Raw genomic sequence first — 18,112 nt, 5'->3', positions numbered from 1 at the left:
GCCCCCTCAGCAGGGCAGTGCCATGCCCCATCCCTGGGGATGGGGGGAGCGGAACCTAAGGTCCCCCGGGGGGGAGGGGGTGGAACACCCATCAGCAGCAGCAGCATCTCCCAGGGACGGGGATGGGGAACCAGCAGCAGAGGGGTGGAGGGACAAGGGCCACGGACCAGGGCCCACACTGTCTCCACTCTTCTTCCCCCCTGTGTTCTGCAGCTGCACCATCAGAGGGCCCAGAGAGCGCCGGCGAGGTGTCCGTGGTCCCAGAGAGCCCACCGGGGCCATCGCAGCAGGCCAGCCCCTCGGCGGAGCACCGACCAGCCCCAGGATGGGGCCGACGGCAGAGCCACCACCAAAGGACGGCCACGGACCCCCAGCTGCTCGCGACCCTCCGGCGTCAGCTGGAGGTGTTGGAGCAGCGCCTGCGGGTGGAGGAGCAGTGGCTGGAGCTACAAGAGCGAGCGCTGGCCTGGCGCCAGGAGGCTTGGGGGGCCTTCATGCGCACATTCGAGCGCATAGCGGACTACCTGGCCCCCCAAGCCGCGCCACCCGCTGCTCCACCTGTCGCTCCGACCGCCATCCCACCGCCGTCCGCCACACTGGGGCCTGCCGCCGAGGGGGGCCTGGGGCCTGCAGACACCCGCCGACTGTACCTGTTCGCCCGGCCCCCACCCAGCCTCGGCCACGGCTCCAGCCGAGGCGAGGGTCAAACCCTCCAACCCCGGGCACCAGACAGTAGGGGTGCAGGGCCAAGGACGTGGCCCGCCCTCCCACTTTGTACATATCCCCCATTATATTTGTATATAGTTTGTGTTGGACCCCTGTTCTGTTCTGGTACCTGCCCCCCCATGTAAATAGTTCCCCCCTTTTGTTCTATATATATATATATATTGTATAATAAGAGATTTCACTGTTTGGTTTCAAACAACAGGTCCATTTATTTGCAAGAAAAGTCGGGGGGGTGTGCTCTTGGGTGCTCTGGGGTGTGGGCGTGGGGGCAGGGAGTGTTGTGGAGGATTGGGGGGGGGTGCAGTGGGTGGCCTGCCAGTGTTCACCCCAGGGCCTGGTCAAAATGGGCCCGCAAGGCCTCCCGGACCCGGATCCCCTCGGGGTCCACCTGGCGACTGGGGGCAGTGGGTGGCTGCATGTCAGCCCTGCCAGCCTCCACAGCCCAGCCCTGGAAGAATGCCTCCCCCTTGCTCTCCACCAGGTTGTGGAGTGCACTGCACGTGCCCACAGCCTGGGGGATGTTGGTGGGGCCTGCATCCAGGTGGGTGAGAAGACACCTCCAGTGCCCTTTGAGGTGGCCAAAAGTGCGTTCCACCACGTGGCGCGCATGGTTCAACCGCATGTTGAACTGCTCCTGGCTGGCTGTGAGATGGCCTGTGTAAGGGTGCATGAGCCAGGGCTGGAGGGGGTACGCCGCATCTGCAACGATGCAGAGGGGCATGGTGGTGTCCCCCACAGGTATCTCCCACTGGAGGATGTAGGTCCCCGCCTCCAGCCGGCGGCACAGGTCCAAATTTCTGAACACCCGGGCATCGTGGGTGCTGCCAGGCCAGCCAACATAAATGTCCAGGAAGTGGCCCCGGCTGTCCACCAAGGCCTGGAGGACTACCGAATGGTAGCCCTTCCTGTTGAGGAAGCGTCCTCCGCTGTGCTCCGGGGCACGGATGGGGATATGGGTCCCATCCAGAGCCCCAAAGCAATTTGGGAAGACCAGGCTGGCAAACCCCGTGATGGCAGCACCCGGGTCCCCAAGCCACATGAGCCTGTGCAGCAGCAAGGCATTGATTGCGCGGACGACCTGCAGGGGAAGGACACGAGAGAGTACCAGTGAGGGGTGTGCAGGGTGTGTCTGGCCCTCCACCCCAGGGCTCCCACCTCCCAGGGCTCCCCCAGAGCTCCCCCCCCCGGGTCCTCTTACCTCCATGAGGACAGCCCCGACGGTGGCCTTGCCCACGCCAAACTGCTGCCCTACGGATCGGTAGCTGTCTGGAGTGGCCAGCTTCCAGACAGCGATGCCGACCCATTTCTCGACCATGAGGGCACGTCGCATGGAGGTATCCTGGTGCCGTAAGACAGGGGTCAGCCACTGGCAGAGCTCCAGGAATGTCTGCCGGCTCATACGGAAATTCTGGAGCCAGCGGTCGTCATCCCACTCGCCAAGCACCAACCGCTCCCACCAGTCTGTGCTCGTGGGGTAGCTCCACAGCTGCTGGCGTGTGCGGCGGTGGGGGGTCAGAGGGCAGCAAGGTCTGGGGCTGCTTCCTCCTCCCCTGGGGGCAGCTCCTCTTCTGCAAATAAAAGGTGGTCAGCTGCCTCCTGCATAGCACTGAGCAGGGCAAGCACGGCTCCTGCAGGGGCGGCTGTGTGGACCTCTGGATGCTGCTGCTGCTGCTGCTGCTGGGGGTCCATACTGCTTCGACAGGTGTGCGTGCCTGTGGCTCTGCAGACCGCGTGCTGTGCAGGCTGAGTGTGTCTGGGAGGGGCCCTTTAAGGGAGCGGCTAGCTGTTGCCCCAGAAGTGCCAGTCCGCCCTGTGACCCTGTCTGCAGCTGCTCCTGGCACCCTTATTTCGATGTGGGCCGCTTTGGCATGTAGACGCTCCCCTGCAGTGCTTACTTCGATGTGGTGCTGCCCAACGTCTACGTTGAACGTTGACGGCACCAGCCCTGGAGGACGTGTAGATGTTATTCATCGAAATAGCCTATTTTGATTTCGCTACATCGAAATAAGCTATTTCTATGTAGCATCCCCATGTAGATATAGCTATTGTGTCCAGTTTTGGGCCCCCCAATATGAAAAGGATGTGGATGTGCTGGAGCAGGTTCAGCGGAGGGCAAAAAAATGATTAGGGGGCTGGAGCACAAGACCTATGAGGAGAGGCTGAGGGATTTGGGCTTGTTTAGTTTACAGAAGAGAAGACTTAAGGGTGATTTAACAGCAGCCTTCAACTTCCTGAAGGGGAACTCTGAACAGGAGGTTTCAAAACTGTTCTCAGTGGTGTCAGATGGCAGAACAAGGAGTAATGGCCTGACGGTAAAGAAGGAGAAGTGTAGGTTAGATATTAGGAAAAACTACTTCACCAGGAGGGTGGTGAACATTGAAATGAGCTGCTTAGAGAGATGGTAGATTCTCCATCCCTCAAGGTTTTTAAGTCCCCGATTGACAAGGCCCTGGCTGGGATGACTTAATGGGGGTTGATCCTGTTTGAAGCAGGGGGCTGGACCAGACGACCTCCTGAGGTCCCTTCCAGCCCTATGATTCTTTGATTTGGGTTGAAGTTGATCCCCACATACACTGGTGATACAGGAGTGTGGGAGACTTCATTGACAAGGGAGCAGTAGCTTGCTGCTGTAGGAAGGAAGAGGTCTGGGGGCAGGTTAAACCTAGGCCCCAAACCAGCTCAAGATTTCCACAGTCTGGGCTAAACATTGGTTTCATTCATGAGTGCAGAGCCCAGGCTCATTCAGCTGGCGTTTTCAGATTCCATAAGCTCTATCCTTAGGTATAAGAAATTGCTGCTTCACATCAGGAACGAGCCTAGATCCATACACCTGCAGCTGACACAGGAGCCAAGACCAATCAGTGCAGGAACAGGACAAGAGGGATGATGATTTTGAGTTGGAAACGGGCAGAAAATCCCCTTCTGTCACCTGAGTTGTATCATGGGAGACTCAACAGAGTCCTTCCCTTCCCCTCCCACATTGTGCATAATCCTGTTGTGACCCTTTCCCCCGTCCATCTTTCCATTTGGCCATCTGTCCTTTCCTACAGCGAGGACCTGACTGAATGAAACTCAGGTTTGTAAACCCACCTCCAAGCATGTGGCTTTTTGACATCTGGATCATCAGGACACACTGCTGAAATTAATGCTTTTCAAGGAGGTTTGAGAGACACACACACAGAGAAACAGAGAAATTTATACTAGGAAAATGTGACAGGCTACTTAGTTTGTTTCCCAGTTTAATAATGGAAAACAGGCATTTCACAAACACACACACATAACTCAGCATGAAACCATTTCTGAACTGAAGCATAGTGACCATAAGCCATTCTATAAAGACTAGTATTAATCATAATGAAATAAGTGCCTGTCCCGAACATCATCCAACTAAGGGAGAGAACATCCTGCTGAGAATCTAGTTTGAATCATCCCCCTCCTGTCCTTCCACACATTTTATTCTGCCTGTATCAACAAAACCCCTATGGATCATTGAGACAAATGGACTGACCACAAATCCGCCTCAGTGATCACCGACGCTATCGTACATTATATATGCAGCACAGCAAAATTTACTGCTCATGCCAGATTTGCGGCAGACGCTTCGGAGCCTTAAAGTGATAGCTTCGGCAGAGACTAATCCTAACACATGGATTACCTGATGCTATGCTACTCATGGCACTGAAGCAGGAAGGTACCCAGAGCAAATCCAACTGCCTGCAGCGAGGAGTAAATTCTTTATGGAAGAAGTGCCCTTACATTTGCAGATGGCAGATCACAGACAGATTTGCATTCCTGTTAAATGAATGTGCTTCTCAGTTCTTGGCACTCCCTTTGGAGTTTTGAATTTACGACAGGAAACAATATAGATTATATACTTTGTCTTCCTTCCACATCAGAGTTTAGTTCTCGAGAGTATTTGCAAGCACATCTGAAACTTGCAGTAAGCTAAAGAGTTTCTATTTGATCTGGTACCAGAAAAGCTTGAATTTAAAGCTACCTCAATTTCTGAACTCCACACAGCACCAGTTCAAAGTATTCAAACCATATGCAAGCGGTTTTGACATGAAGTTCTTCTATACTTACCCTGGAGGAAGTGGTGGCATGATTGATATATGTCCTGCACTATATTAAATGTGGCTGTGGAGTTATTTATGTGCTTTTCCTGACTTCTTTTGACACAGGAGTTGATTGCAGTGTTGTAAGACTACATCTGCATCTTTGAATCTTTCCTTCTCAGCTGGAAAGTCTCAAGTTCCAAGCTGGGATTCCCTCTCCACCCCCTTCCCACTCACTTAACCCTCCTTCTGCTGGCAGCATCAAGTGAACACCCAAAGGAAATTCTTGGGTACAGAGACTGCAAGGAGAGGCGTTAGGAAGGCTGAATTTTAGGGGGAAAGAAGATCAGAGATGCACCCCCTTTGCTAACTCCGGGCTTCAAAAAACTTTTAAAGCCTGAATTTTTAGGGATTTTTGGTCATTGAGAATCAAAGATGTCAAGGAATGTTTTTTAATAGCTTGCTTCTACCTTGAGTCTTATTTACAACTAATCTGTACCAACCTCCCCTCCTATCCTATACCACCACAAACAAGCAACTGTGACCTGGAACTTACCACGCTCCTGTTTACACAGATGGTGAAATTCACTCCTGTCCCATACAGCCCTAATACATTCAGAAATACACAGCCCCCAATCTGATGCTTCGTGGGATGGCATGGGATAAATGCTGCTGCCACCAGCCTGCCAGCATTGGGCTTCGCAGCCAAAGGATCTCTTAGTGACAGACCCACAGCCCAGCCCTGGCCCCTTCTGCAGCAGCCTGGGAAGAGCTGGGGAGAAGTTGACCCTTCTGGAGCGTACAATGTGCACAGAGGCCCTCTCTGCAGTCCCACTGGAGGGACTAGTGCATACCCAGCATATCCAGGTGTCTGCTGCTCTTACAGGAAGCACCTGGACGTTAGAGCGTCCACCCTAGACACGTAACCTTTCAGCCTCCCCACAGAGACGTGTTGCAAGTCGCCCCTGCGAACGCTCCCTGCCGTTTCCCAGGACAGGTTTGGAATCAAGGCAATGGATGTAATGGGCCATGCAGACTGAACCGCACCCTGAGCCAGTGGTGGATGGGAAGCATTAGCAGCGAGTCAGCTGGAGAAGTTTGCCCTGCTGCTGCCCAGGTGATCACCTGAGCGGGGACAGATGCCTCCTCCAAGGGCCTCCATAAGCCACTCTCAAAAGCCGCCCGATGTGCTGGAGGGACGACTGACCTGAGCCTTTGGGGATGGATCCACAGCCACGAGCCGGGGAGGCTTTGGGGGGTGAGCGCTGCCACACCACAGAACTGGAGGGCCTAGGAAGAAAAGCCTGGTTTCATCTGCAGGGCAGGAGGTTGAGAGGCTCTGAATACTTGTGGCAGGACTGGGCCTGGGCTCATGGCTGGCCACTGCTGCACCCTCTGGTTGGGTGCACAGGAGGAAGGATTATTTGGCTGGTCCCCTTTCAGGCAGGGAGCTGTCGGCAGCAGTGGTATCCAGTCCCCTTGCCCTCTCTGGCAGGCAGCATCTCTCACACAGTTCTTGGCCCCTGTTAGGCCTCTCTCTCTAGACAGCTAGAAGTCTGCCATCTGTCCCAGCCAGATGTCCAGTGAGCAGGACTCCCCGACACCTAGGGCAGGTGCAGCAAGGGGATGTCTGCAGACCTCATCTCAGTGCTCCTCCTAGCCTAGCAAGGCGTAAGAGGGGGAAAGGCATAGGGGTGCTCTGAGCCTGGATGGTGAGGACAGGCCATTTGGAAAAGTACAAGCCATGGGGAGTATCGACCAGCCAGGGCTTGCTTAGGCAGGAATACAGGGGAGGCTGCAGATTGCCTCCTCCTTCCTACAATTTGCACCTTTCCACTTTGGAATTACCAAAACTTGCACAGAAAGAGCTCTGGGCCATCTCCCAGGCAATGCAAGAAGGGTTTCCATAGACAAGTGCCATCCCAGGGAGGCCACTCGTGGGCTGAAATGGCCCTGCAAGTATCTTGCCTCTACTTCCCTCCAAGCTCCCAGAAATAATTTACTCCCAGCAAAGTTCCTTTAAAGCGATTATTCCCCCTCTCTCAAAACCGGTTTCATTAAGCCTCATCCATCTCCCAAAGAAGCCCCCATTCCCATCCCAAAGTTCAAGGTTTCACTACCCCTCCTGTTAGGGGCTGAGCCCTTGTAAGGACCAACTCCATGGGTGCTCAGGGGCTGGAATACCCATTAAAGAAATAGTTGATAGTTGGCTGGCAGCCCCACCAATCTACTCCTTCCACCTCCGGTGCCTCCACCTACCAGGTCTCAGCTGGTCAGCAGCATGCAGGAGGTGCTGGGCGGTGGGGAGAAGTGGGAGCTGAAAGAGATGCGGGAGAGGCAGGGAGGAAGTGGGGTGAGGGATGGGAGGAGGTGGGATGGGGGGGCAGTGGCTGAGTGTGGGCAGGTGGGGGTGGGGTAGGGGCTTATTGGGAGGGTGGATTGAGGGCAGGACTTAGAGGAGCACTCTCAGGGTCTGAGTAAATCGGTGCCTTTGTTCCCTGCCTATGCTTCACTCCTTAAGCAGAGAGATTTGCACAGCCCTCCTTCTAGGAACTGGGGCTTCAAGTTCTGGCCTCCCTGGCCTATAATTCACTCTTCTGCTTCACAGGGTCACGCGGCTCTGTGGCCTGGGACTGTAGTCTAGTTGCTTTCCTCCCCCAGCCTGGCTCATTCTCTCTGACTGGGCTTGGAGCCTTCTTCTGAGTAACCCGGCCCCCTCGACCCTGCCCAGGTGGGTTTAATTACCCCAGATCCCTGTCTTGGCCAGCTGGGGGAGAGGGGAGCCCTGCCCTACCCACTCTCCCAGGTCCCTGGGCTCAGGCCCTTAAAGGAACAGTGGTCTGGGGTTTCTAGCACCTGTGTACTCCCTGATTCAGACTAGTCCCTGGAACGCACTTCCTTTCTCCAAACGACTGATTCAAGGCTTTGCTCTGCTTTCCCCGGACATGTGGAAGAGAGTAACTACCTCCTCTGGCCTTAAAGAGCCAATCCCCTGTTACAAATCCCTACAGGACATGAGCTCATGCTTGCTCAGCTGGAGCTGCATAACCCAACCAATGAGGCGCCAGTCCCATCTCCTAAATGAGGGGAAAGAGTCCTGCGAAAGCTACTCAAGCTGAACGACCTGAGTTGCACACACGTTCATGCCCTAATCCCTGCAGGGGAGCTGAGCATTGCTAGGGCTAGTCATAGACTGAGAGCTGAAAGCCAGAAAATACCATTAGATCATCTTGCCCAGCCTCATGTACAGCACAGGCCATTACGTTTCACCCCATGACCCTGTATCAAGCCCAATACTCAGTGTTGGGCTAAAGCACAATTTATGTCTGGCTCTCACAGATCCCCAGAAAGGCATCCAGTCTTGGCTCGTGAGAGATGGAGAACCCACCCAGCCACCCACCCGCTCTGCCCTCAGCAGGCCTGACAAGCGGCTGACATTCCCTGTTTAATCTGAAATTGATTTTAGCGTCCAGACATCGTCTGTCATTCTGCCCTTCTTGGCTAGATGGAAGAGCCCCTCAGCATTAGTATTATCTCCCCATGAAGGAGATACGCTAAACAAGTGGCCCCACTTGATCGCGATACCTTGCACAGAAAGGTGCTGTCCGAGGTGCTCCCCTGTGGCCTGAGTGGTCCTGCTGGCACCTCGCCTCAATTCCCTTCTGAAGTTAAAAATACAAAGCAAAATCTTCATTTTACACCCTGAACCATTACAATACTATTGCCTCCCTCTCAGAGTCTAATTTATTCAGCTCTCCCACAAAAACTCCCCAGCTAGATCCAGAGTACTACTCCTTGGGGCCTGGCCATTTCCAGGCCTGGGATCTCTCCCCTCAGATGCACAGCCCTTCTTCCTGGGCACATGTCCAGGATGATCTTTCCTCTCAGCAACCTCCTGGCAGCTCCCTGACTCAGCTTGGAGCTTCCTTCTGAGTCGCCCACCCAGGCAATTAATTAGTCTCTTGAGCTTCCCCAGCTGGGTCTAATAACCACCAACACTTGTCTGGGCTGGCTGGGAGAGGTGGGACTCTCGTCGCAGCCACTCTATGGACTTCTGCTAACAGATCCTTAAAAGACCCAAGCAGGGTTCCCTCTAATGTTTTGCATCCATGGGCAAAATAAAATTTGTTATGCGCACCAAAGCATATGCGGAGGTGCACCACCAAGAGAAGCACATGCTGCCGGCTTTGGATGCTCTGATAATCAGCTGGGCAGCACCTCAATTTCTCCTGGGTGGCTGCCCTAGTGGTCAGCTTATGAGGAACATTGGACCCAAATACTAACTGCTCACTGGGACCAATCTCCATCTCAATGACTCCTTTATTTGCATCCCTGGACATGGAACAGGGTAACTGGCCTCCCACATTGTCTTCTATGGCCTTAAAGGATAGTACTGCTATTCACACTGATTAGCGCAAGAAAGATTTAAAGAGGCTCAGGGCCAAATGCTTCCAGATTCTGGGGCAACAGATTCCAGAAGAAACTGGGCTAGTTGGGGGCATATCAATATAGCGTATAGCGCAAAGAACTCTCCTATTTGTAAGGTGTTGCTCACACTCACTGGACTGAATCGCTGCTGGAAGAGAGGGAGAAGCTTGAATACTCAGAGCCAAATCGGAACAAGAATAGGGTGGCTAGAATAGACATTTGCGTATTCAGGGTGACAGTATTGAGAAATAAAATTCACAGAATCACAGGGCTGGAAGAGACCTCAGGAGGTCATCTAGTCCAGCCCCCTGCTTCAAGCAGAATCAACCCCCATGAAGTCATCCCAGCCAGGACCTTGTCCAGCCAGGACTTAATTGCTGTAAAATAACAGCAGGTTTTGCAAGCCAGACACTCATGACCACGAGAGCAGGTCATTTCAAAATCATTAGGGTGAGCAGGGGAGACAGAACCAGTTGTTCTGCACCAGCACCATCCAGGCTCTCTGATTACGACTGCTGTGTATCACTGTTACGAGAGCGACCCTCACCTCGGAGGAGAAACACAGTTGAGTAGATGGGGAAGCGTAAGGCTAAATGGGGGCTGTGCGGGGAAGAAAATCTTTTATTGAGATCGTGATTTTGGTTGCTATCTAAGAACCTAGATTATGAGATAAGCTGTCTCTCTGTGCAAGGCTCTTTACAATTTAGCAGTCAGTAAGGATGCTTGGAAGGTTTAATTTTGCTAACATAAGCGGCTCAGGAGAAATCAGAACTGTTCTATTAATAATTAAGGCGGCACACTCTTTCCAGCTGTGACATTTCTCCTGGCTGTTACCTAAGCCAGGCAGCAAGAGAAAGCACTCTCCAGGCCCACACTAAGGTGTACAGCTGGTTTTGCTGTTAAAAGCTGTTTGGCACCCAGCAGCCCAGGGGTTATAATTTACTTTGTTAAAATTTAAGGAAGCTGATCTGTCTTATCCGATAGAATCAATGCAGCGACAACACTTCTGTCTTTTCATTGGATCCAAAAAGAAATATTATAGAGAAAGGCCAGGGAAATACCCAGCCAATAGGGGGTGGCGGGGCAGAATTTTTCAGCTAGAAATTGAATGTTAAGAGCTAAGGGGACAGGAATGGCTGTGCTGAATTCAGGCAGCAAAGACATCCAGGCAGCTTACGTGTATGTTCAAATTCATATTTCGCCCATACACCGGGCTGATGCTGGCCAGCTCCCAATTTCTTCTCGCTTCTTCTGGAAGCCTGCAGTAAAATTTTATATAGAGTTCACAATTTAAAATGAGATTATTTTTAGATTTAAATTAAAGAAAGATTTTTCTTCTTCCCCTTTGGAACTTGCAAATGGGAAAAACGTCTCTCTGATTTCCAATCACTTGCTCCAATTCCAGGTTCTATGTGCTGATGCATAGGGTAATCTGGGAAGCAAAAGCCAATGAATGCTAAATACAAATGGGACCCGCAGAAGAAGGTTGGCTTTAAAAATGGGGAGACTGGATAAGCAGTGATTTTGTTTTCAAAATTAAATACCATAGACATTCTTACTGACAAAGTGAAGGTCTCCCCTTAGTTAGCTGACACAATGGATAATAGTGCAGAGATGCCAGGTTTAGCTCACAATTTCCTGGCTTTTGTTGATTTGTTTCACAAACAGATTATTTAATGATTTCTGTTTTGTTTAAAAACGGGATGAAAAATTTGAAAGAAAATATTCCACCGAAGGCTATTTAGTGGATAGCCACTCAGGCCCACTCAGTCTACTCAAGAGTTTGTTATAACCCTTCAAAACATGCATTGTTTACCTGAAAACTAGACGAGGTTCTGTTTTTTTCCAGTGTACTGGATAGCTGTAGTTTCTGTAACAATAAGCAAAAACTGAGTATGTTTTATTTATTTAAACTTTTACGTATTTAAGCTCAAAAGCAATTTTGTTTAAACAATATTGGAGAATCATTTTCCTTTGCCAGTTTCTTTTAAGCATTTTTTCTTTTTCATAGAAAACACATATGAGAAAATTTTCACAACTGGAATCCATCTTATTCAAAAAAAAAAAACCAAAGGAGAGGTAATATTTGTTCTTGATTAAGGTTTCTCATGTAAATCTGCAGCTGAGAGCAATTTTTTTTGTCCATTTCCAGCCAACTATATCTTGCTGAAGAAGAAAACATTATCAAAAATCCCAGGGTACTTTTTGAAAGAATAGGGGTGTTAACCCCAGTGTTCTGGCCAAATTGTAAATGGGTAATTACATTCCAACCACTTAAATTTTCCCTGTATTTTCAATTTATTGCATGATTCTTTACTCAGTACTTAAGTATTACATATTATTGTTGTTCATTGTTAATTAGTTGTGTTTAACTGTGTTTAGTTGCACAATCGGGTACTTTAGCTTGAACCAACACAATAAAAAAAAAAAGCACCTCAATTTTACCCAAACCCCAGAGTTTCCAAATGACTTCCATATTCCCAATCTCATTCAAATAAATGAAGTACAACTGTAGACTGCTGGTCTAAATGCAGCAAAGTTTGTAAAGTATTTTAGGATCCATTTCCACTAAAGGAGTGATTTAAATATAAAATAATGAAATAGTTGCTTCTTGCAGCCTAAATTTTTAGTATTTATATATTTAAAAATGCAAGAGACACATAGATTATCAAAGAAATAATTGTCTACCATCAGATCTTGCAGTGATACTTTCAGTGCTATAGTTGTCACATTGTACTTCCTAATATGAAGCTCACAAGAAGCTCTGTGAAGCGGATAGTGACCAATGCAGCAAACATGATGCAGAGAGATGCATTTCAGGTTCTCCTTGGTTGAAAGAGGCAATCACCAGGGGTTTGGTAAGCATTCCATATATTAAAGGGTTTCTAACAGGTTTAATAGGTCTAAAACCAAGCCTAAGGGACAAATTCCACTGTCATTTGGGTTACAGCAGATGCAGCGACCAATTATCTATTCTATCACTGCTACTTCTGAAGCAAAAAGCGGCACAGGGATAAACCAAAAAAGGGAGTTTTTTAGGAAGTTTAAATTTGACCTCCAGTCCAAAAACTTTAATATACTCATGGCTCAATGCCTGCAGTACGGACAGCACTGAACTATTATTGATTTTAAGGGGTGTGAAAGGTGACAGGTCTTCAGAGGTATTCCAGTCCCTTAGCAAATGCAATCTCAGGATGTGGAGACTGATGTTACTTCAGCCCCAGGATTCCTAAAACTTATATTCTAAAGCATTTTGTGACGTTTCCATTTTCTCTACAGTACTTACACAGTGACACATGACAGAATACCAGAGGATGATTCTCTGCTCTTATCTCTGAGCTTAAGTCCTAAATCAATTTGTAGGAACTTTCAACTAGTGCACCATTACAACCAACAGCACCAATCAAAGCTTGACTTGCCGTAGGAAGTTTAAATGCAGCTGCTTCACCTTGCCTGTTACTTCGGCTTCTGTTGCACATCGTATGGGCTCTCAGACTTTGCAAAGTCCACCACAGACTTTGCAATTGATTTCATTTTACAGACAAGGTGTTCAGATGCTATGGTTATGGGCAGCAGTTAAAAACCCTAAAACAGAACGAAATCAAGGACCTGACGAAGTCAAGAGGAGTTTTCTTGTTGATTTCAATGCTGCCAGGATTGCACCCTGTGGAATCTATTAGGAATCTTGTGGCACCTTAAAGACTAACAAGTTTATTCGGGAATAAGCTTCCATGACTGCAGCTCACTTTGAGGGAGGCATGAAGTTAAAGCTTCAGTTGGCAGGGATTTATACATGCATACAGAGATGGGAGTATTACATCAGTGCTAATGAGGCTAACACAAGCAGGGTGAATGAGGCTTACTTCCAACAGTGATAAGAAGGTGAGAATACCTGGAAGACAAAGTTACTTATTGTAATGAGCTAGCCATTCCCAGTCCCTAGTCGGACCCATTCGGATGATGTCAAATTTGCACGTCACCTTGTGGAACATGATCTGTTGCTTGAACAGTCCCTGTACCAGATGACTGAAGGGACAGGTAATGAAATTCCAATTTTATAAAAAAACAAAGCCCAGAGGTGATCCTGGCAATTCCATACAGATAAGCCTAACTTCAGTCTCAGGCTATTTGGTTAAAACCATAGTAAAGAACAGAATTATCAGATACATAGATGAAACTAATATGCTGGGGAAAAGTCAACATTGCTTTTAGACTTCTCTAAAGATGTCAACAAGCACATGGCCAAGGCTGAATCAGTTGGTATAAAGTACTTAGACTTTCCAAACAACATTGACAAGACCCCACACCAAAGACTCTCAAGCAAAACCACCACCGATGGAAAATGCACATTAGGAATAAACTAACCATTTTCACAATGGAAAGAGGTAAATAGTAAGGTCCCCTAAGAATCTGTATTAGCTCCTCTACTGTTCAATATGTTCATAAATGATTTGCAAAGGGGGTAAACAGTGAAGTGGCAAAGTTTGTAGAAGATGTATTCCTCAACATAATTAGGTCCAAAGCAGACTGTAAAGAGTTATAAAGGGATCTCATAAAACTGAGTATCAAAATGCAAATGAAATTCAGTACTGATTAGTGTGAATATAAGTACCCATAATTATACATATGAATTAGCTGTTACCACTCAAAGAGATCTTGGAGTGACACTGAATATAGTTCTCAGAAAATATTTGCACAATGTGCAGTGGCAATCAAAAAAGCAACAGAATGTTAGGAGCCATTAGAAAAGGGATAAATAAGACAGGAAATATCATACTACTACTATATAAATCAATTGCATGCCCACACCTTGACTACTGTATGCAGTTCTGGTTACCCTTCAGAAAAAAGGACAAATCCATCAACATCAATGGATATTACTCACATAAGTAAGATTAAGCACATGTATAAATTCTTTATTGAAATATCTTAGAACTCTTTATTAGTTAATGGATAGACATCTTGTAACTTAGCTGAAATTTGAATCAGGGTTTTAACGCTAGATGATCTCAAAGCATTGTTGTAGATACATCACCAACCTTATGCTGGGAATTTTAGATGTGTGAATAGGACTAGTGAAATCCTGTCCCCTTCAATGTCAATGGAAAGAACCCCATTGACTTGAAATGATACATCACCTAAGGTCTCTGCCTTAAAAAGTTTAAAGTCCAAATATTATATTATTAAATAATAAAACAATATTAAGGCATTATTTATCAGAGGTCATAAGGTGAGTTCCCGACCCAGGTAGGTCCAGAACTCCAGCTTCTTCTGGTCTTACTGTTATAAACATTCTCCCTTTCTGAATAGTTGCAGTTACTTGTTATCACATCTCCAACACAAGGAGTATGGTGAAAAATCCAATTTGAAAAAAAAGCAGGCTGTTAAAGATATTTTATTACGAGGAAACAGGCCATTTTCTTATTACAAAGGCAGAGTTTGAAAATAACAAGACAGCTCTATTCCCAGCTAGCCTACTTAAAATGTCAAATCCCCACCACTGTGGACACAATGGCTACGTCTACACGAGCCCCAAAGTTCGAAATGGCCACGCAAATGGCCATTTTGAAGTTTACTAATGAAGCGCTGAAATGCATATTCAGTGCTTCATTAGCATTCGGGCGGCTGCAGCACTTCGAAATTGACGCACCTCACCGCTGTGTAGCTCGTCCCAACGGGGCTCCTTTTCGAAAGGATCCCACCTACTTCAAAGTCCTCTTATTCCCATGAGCTCATGAGCTCATGGGAATAAGGGGACTTCGAAGTAGGTGGGGTCCTTTCGAAAAGGAGCCCCATTGGGACGAGCCACGTGGTGGCAAGGCACGTCAATTTCGAAGTGCCACGGCCGCCCACATGTTAATAAAGTGCTGAATATGCATTTCAGCGCTTCATTAGTAAACTTCGAAATGGCCATTTGCGTGGCCATTTCGAAGTTTGGGGCTAGTGTAGACACGGTCAATGAAACAAAGTTAACTTGGCCACATGTGGAGCCAGACAAACTGTCAGGCCTCACAGAGTTTATGGTCACTTTGGCCCCAATCTTGCAATGAGCACTACATGGGCAGACCCCTGTAGTGGGACAGAGTCCCACTACCATTCTCCATAGATGTAGAGGGTTTACTTTAAAAAGAAAAAAAAAGCGGGGTGGGGAGGGACTCAGTTCTGAATTGAGGCCTGTGTCCTTGCAGGACTCATATTATTGTATATAGTGAGGCCCATCCTGAACTAGTTGCTTTCTTGACATACAGTAGGCAATAACCTTCACTCAAAGAACTCCTAATCTACAGACAGGCTAGGGGAAGAGTTACAAGCAATAGAAGTGTTTGATTCAACACTGTTGCTATTGTCCTTTGAAGTACAATTACTTATTTCATACTATTATACTGCCTGCAATGTGTGGGGTGCCAGCCAAATCCAGAGAAAGATGTAGTCCCTCTCTTGGACTGCACAGTCGCAGTATCTGAATACATGAAAGAACTTTCTTGTTCTTTTCCTATTTATTTTAAGCAATTTGCACTCACCCTGATCAGTATCATTATTTTATGCACAGAACACACAGAGCTATTATCACTTGCATCCTCTCCAGCCAAGAGTGCACAGTGCTCAGATGGCTAATGGAAATCATGCGACACCAGGCTTTTGCCTCCACCTTGTTCTCTAGCTGCAGAATGCACAGAGAACACAACTCACAGCCAGGGTTCCCTCTGTTTTTTGTCATCTATGGGTGAAATAAATTTTGTTATGTGTACCCAGGCCTGTGTAGATGTGCACCAATGGAAATGCATGCTGCTGGAGTGGGCAGCTATGGACACTCTGCTAATCAGCTCGGTGGCACCTGAATCTCCTGTGAGCGGCCGCCCAAGCTCTCAGTTTACACGGAACACTGCTCACAGCTCCACCAAACAGAGTGAAAGGGAGAATTCTGTGACTTCAATGCATGTGTACTGTGTTTACACAATGCAGCATATGCACATGGTGTTTTCCTCAGGGCTACGTCTACACTAGCATTCCTCTTTCAAAAGAGGCTTGCAAATGAAGGAACTCAAAAAGGCCAATGAGGCACAGATTTACATACCTGGCACCTCATTTGCATATTCTTTTTTTCAAAAGAGCTTGTTCCAAAAGAAGAAAAGCAGTGTTCACGTAGCTCTTTTGAAAGTAAACCCCATCTTCGAAAGAAACCTTCTTCCTAAAAAATAGGAAGAAGGGTTCTTTCGAAGATGGAGTTTACTTTCGAAAGAGCCGTGTCCAAACTGCTTTTCTTCTTTCGAAAGAATATGCAAATGAGGTGTCAGATGTGTAAATCTATGTTTCATTTGCATTTTTGAGTCCTTTCATTTGCATGCCTCTTTTGAAAGAGGAATGCCAGTGTAGACGTAGCCCAAGTCTCAAAGCAAGGAAAGGCAGTACATACTTCCTGATGGAGAGCATGAAGGCTTTATCTCCAACAGGAATACGGTATGGGAGATTTTGTCTTCAATATCCAAATAGCTTTGTCTTCACCTTCCCAGACTTGTTTGCTGTCACTTCCAAATAATGTTTTCTTATTCAACAGCCACTCAAACATGCAGGAATCATGGTACTTTTAGTCTTCCCTTTGGAAGCAAAGTTGTTTCAACATCACCTAGTTTGGGAAGCACTAAAAATGAAACCGGCAAGGAGCCATATTCTTTAACCTGTTGTAAATGTAGTTTTGACAAGCTCTTGCTCATAATTTGTGTTGTACTTGTGCTTCAGCAAATATCCTAATGAAAAGTGGGAACTTATAGTAAACTTAATACTTACCAGGGACAATATTTGCACGAAATCTTGGGAGTTGAGGCCTACAGCTCAGGAGGGATGTTTTCCTAAGTTAAATGAAATAGAATTTGTGGCGATTTCTCATTCAGTAACATTCTCATAAGTATATAGCATACTGTCTCTCAATAAGAAGTTAGTTTATTCAGTTAAAGAAAAACTGTATATTTTTGATTGTCTGAAACACACAAGCAGGTCTGTTCTCTAAGCCAATAATGTTCCTGCAAAGAATACTTCTTTCCCTTAAATTAGATCACTAAATAAACACATCTGAGGTGAAATTGGGGTTGTGCTGAAATCAGTGGCAAAACTCCTATTCATTTCAACTGAGCCAGTATTTCACTCCTGGAGTGGTGGGGCAGGTGGACAGGTGGCCTTTGAAGTAATTCTTGACCTCCTCGACTTAAAGCTTTTAGCAAAATAAGTCCGGAGTCCCATGTGAATTGTGATATTCGTAGCAATGATGATAAAACATTGTTGAATGTAAAACAACCCAGGGTGGTGGTGGACAGTCATTTACAGAAAAAGATCAGTCAAGATCACTAATCTGTCAAAAGTAGATGCAATTACGGAACTACTGAATTACAAATCTTACAAAATGATAATCTTTAAAGGGCAGTATTCAACTGTCTCAACAGAGATAAAGTAATTGGAAAAATAACTAGATGAGCACCTTTTTAGAAAGAAAGCCTCATATCTCATATAGCATATGTGGCCTCAGCAGAATATTATCCTAAGTAGAAAACATCTACCAGGAATTATGTGGTCAATGACAAGAGCAAAAATGAACAGAATAAGACTGGGGTTTCAAAGAGGACTGACTAAAGGACAAACTCCATTTTACTTAATCCCAGCCTAAGTAAATGACAACAAATCATCCAACCAGGTCTAATCCACACCCATTTATGCCTCACTGTTTACCAAGAGTACAGCTGATGTGCAATTCTGTCAAAACAAAGTAAGCGGTCCTGTAGCACCTTAAAGACTTACAATTTTATTTATTAGGTAATGAGATTTTGTGGGAAAGACCGACTTCTTCAGATTCTGGAGCAGAACTGTGCAAGGTGCTACAGGACTGCTTGCTTTTTTTGTGAAGATACAGACTA

General features: G+C 47.1%; 1 long non-coding RNA gene across 1 annotated transcript in view; it reads right to left on the bottom strand.

Moving 5' to 3' along the window:
• The window catches only part of LOC142020757 (uncharacterized), a 117,850-nt gene extending 107,379 nt beyond the window's left edge, over nt 1-10,471 (bottom strand). Inside the window, exon 1 of the long non-coding RNA XR_012647492.1 lies at nt 10,387-10,471. This is a non-coding gene — a long non-coding RNA (uncharacterized LOC142020757). The remainder of the gene's footprint in view (nt 1-10,386) is intronic.
• Nucleotides 10,472-18,112: the final 7,641 nt, after the last annotated feature.

The sequence above is a fragment of the Carettochelys insculpta genome, chromosome 14 (assembly GCF_033958435.1).
Source record: "Carettochelys insculpta isolate YL-2023 chromosome 14, ASM3395843v1, whole genome shotgun sequence".
NCBI lineage: Eukaryota > Metazoa > Chordata > Testudines > Carettochelyidae > Carettochelys > Carettochelys insculpta.
This window is presented reverse-complemented; position numbering and strand designations above follow the sequence as displayed.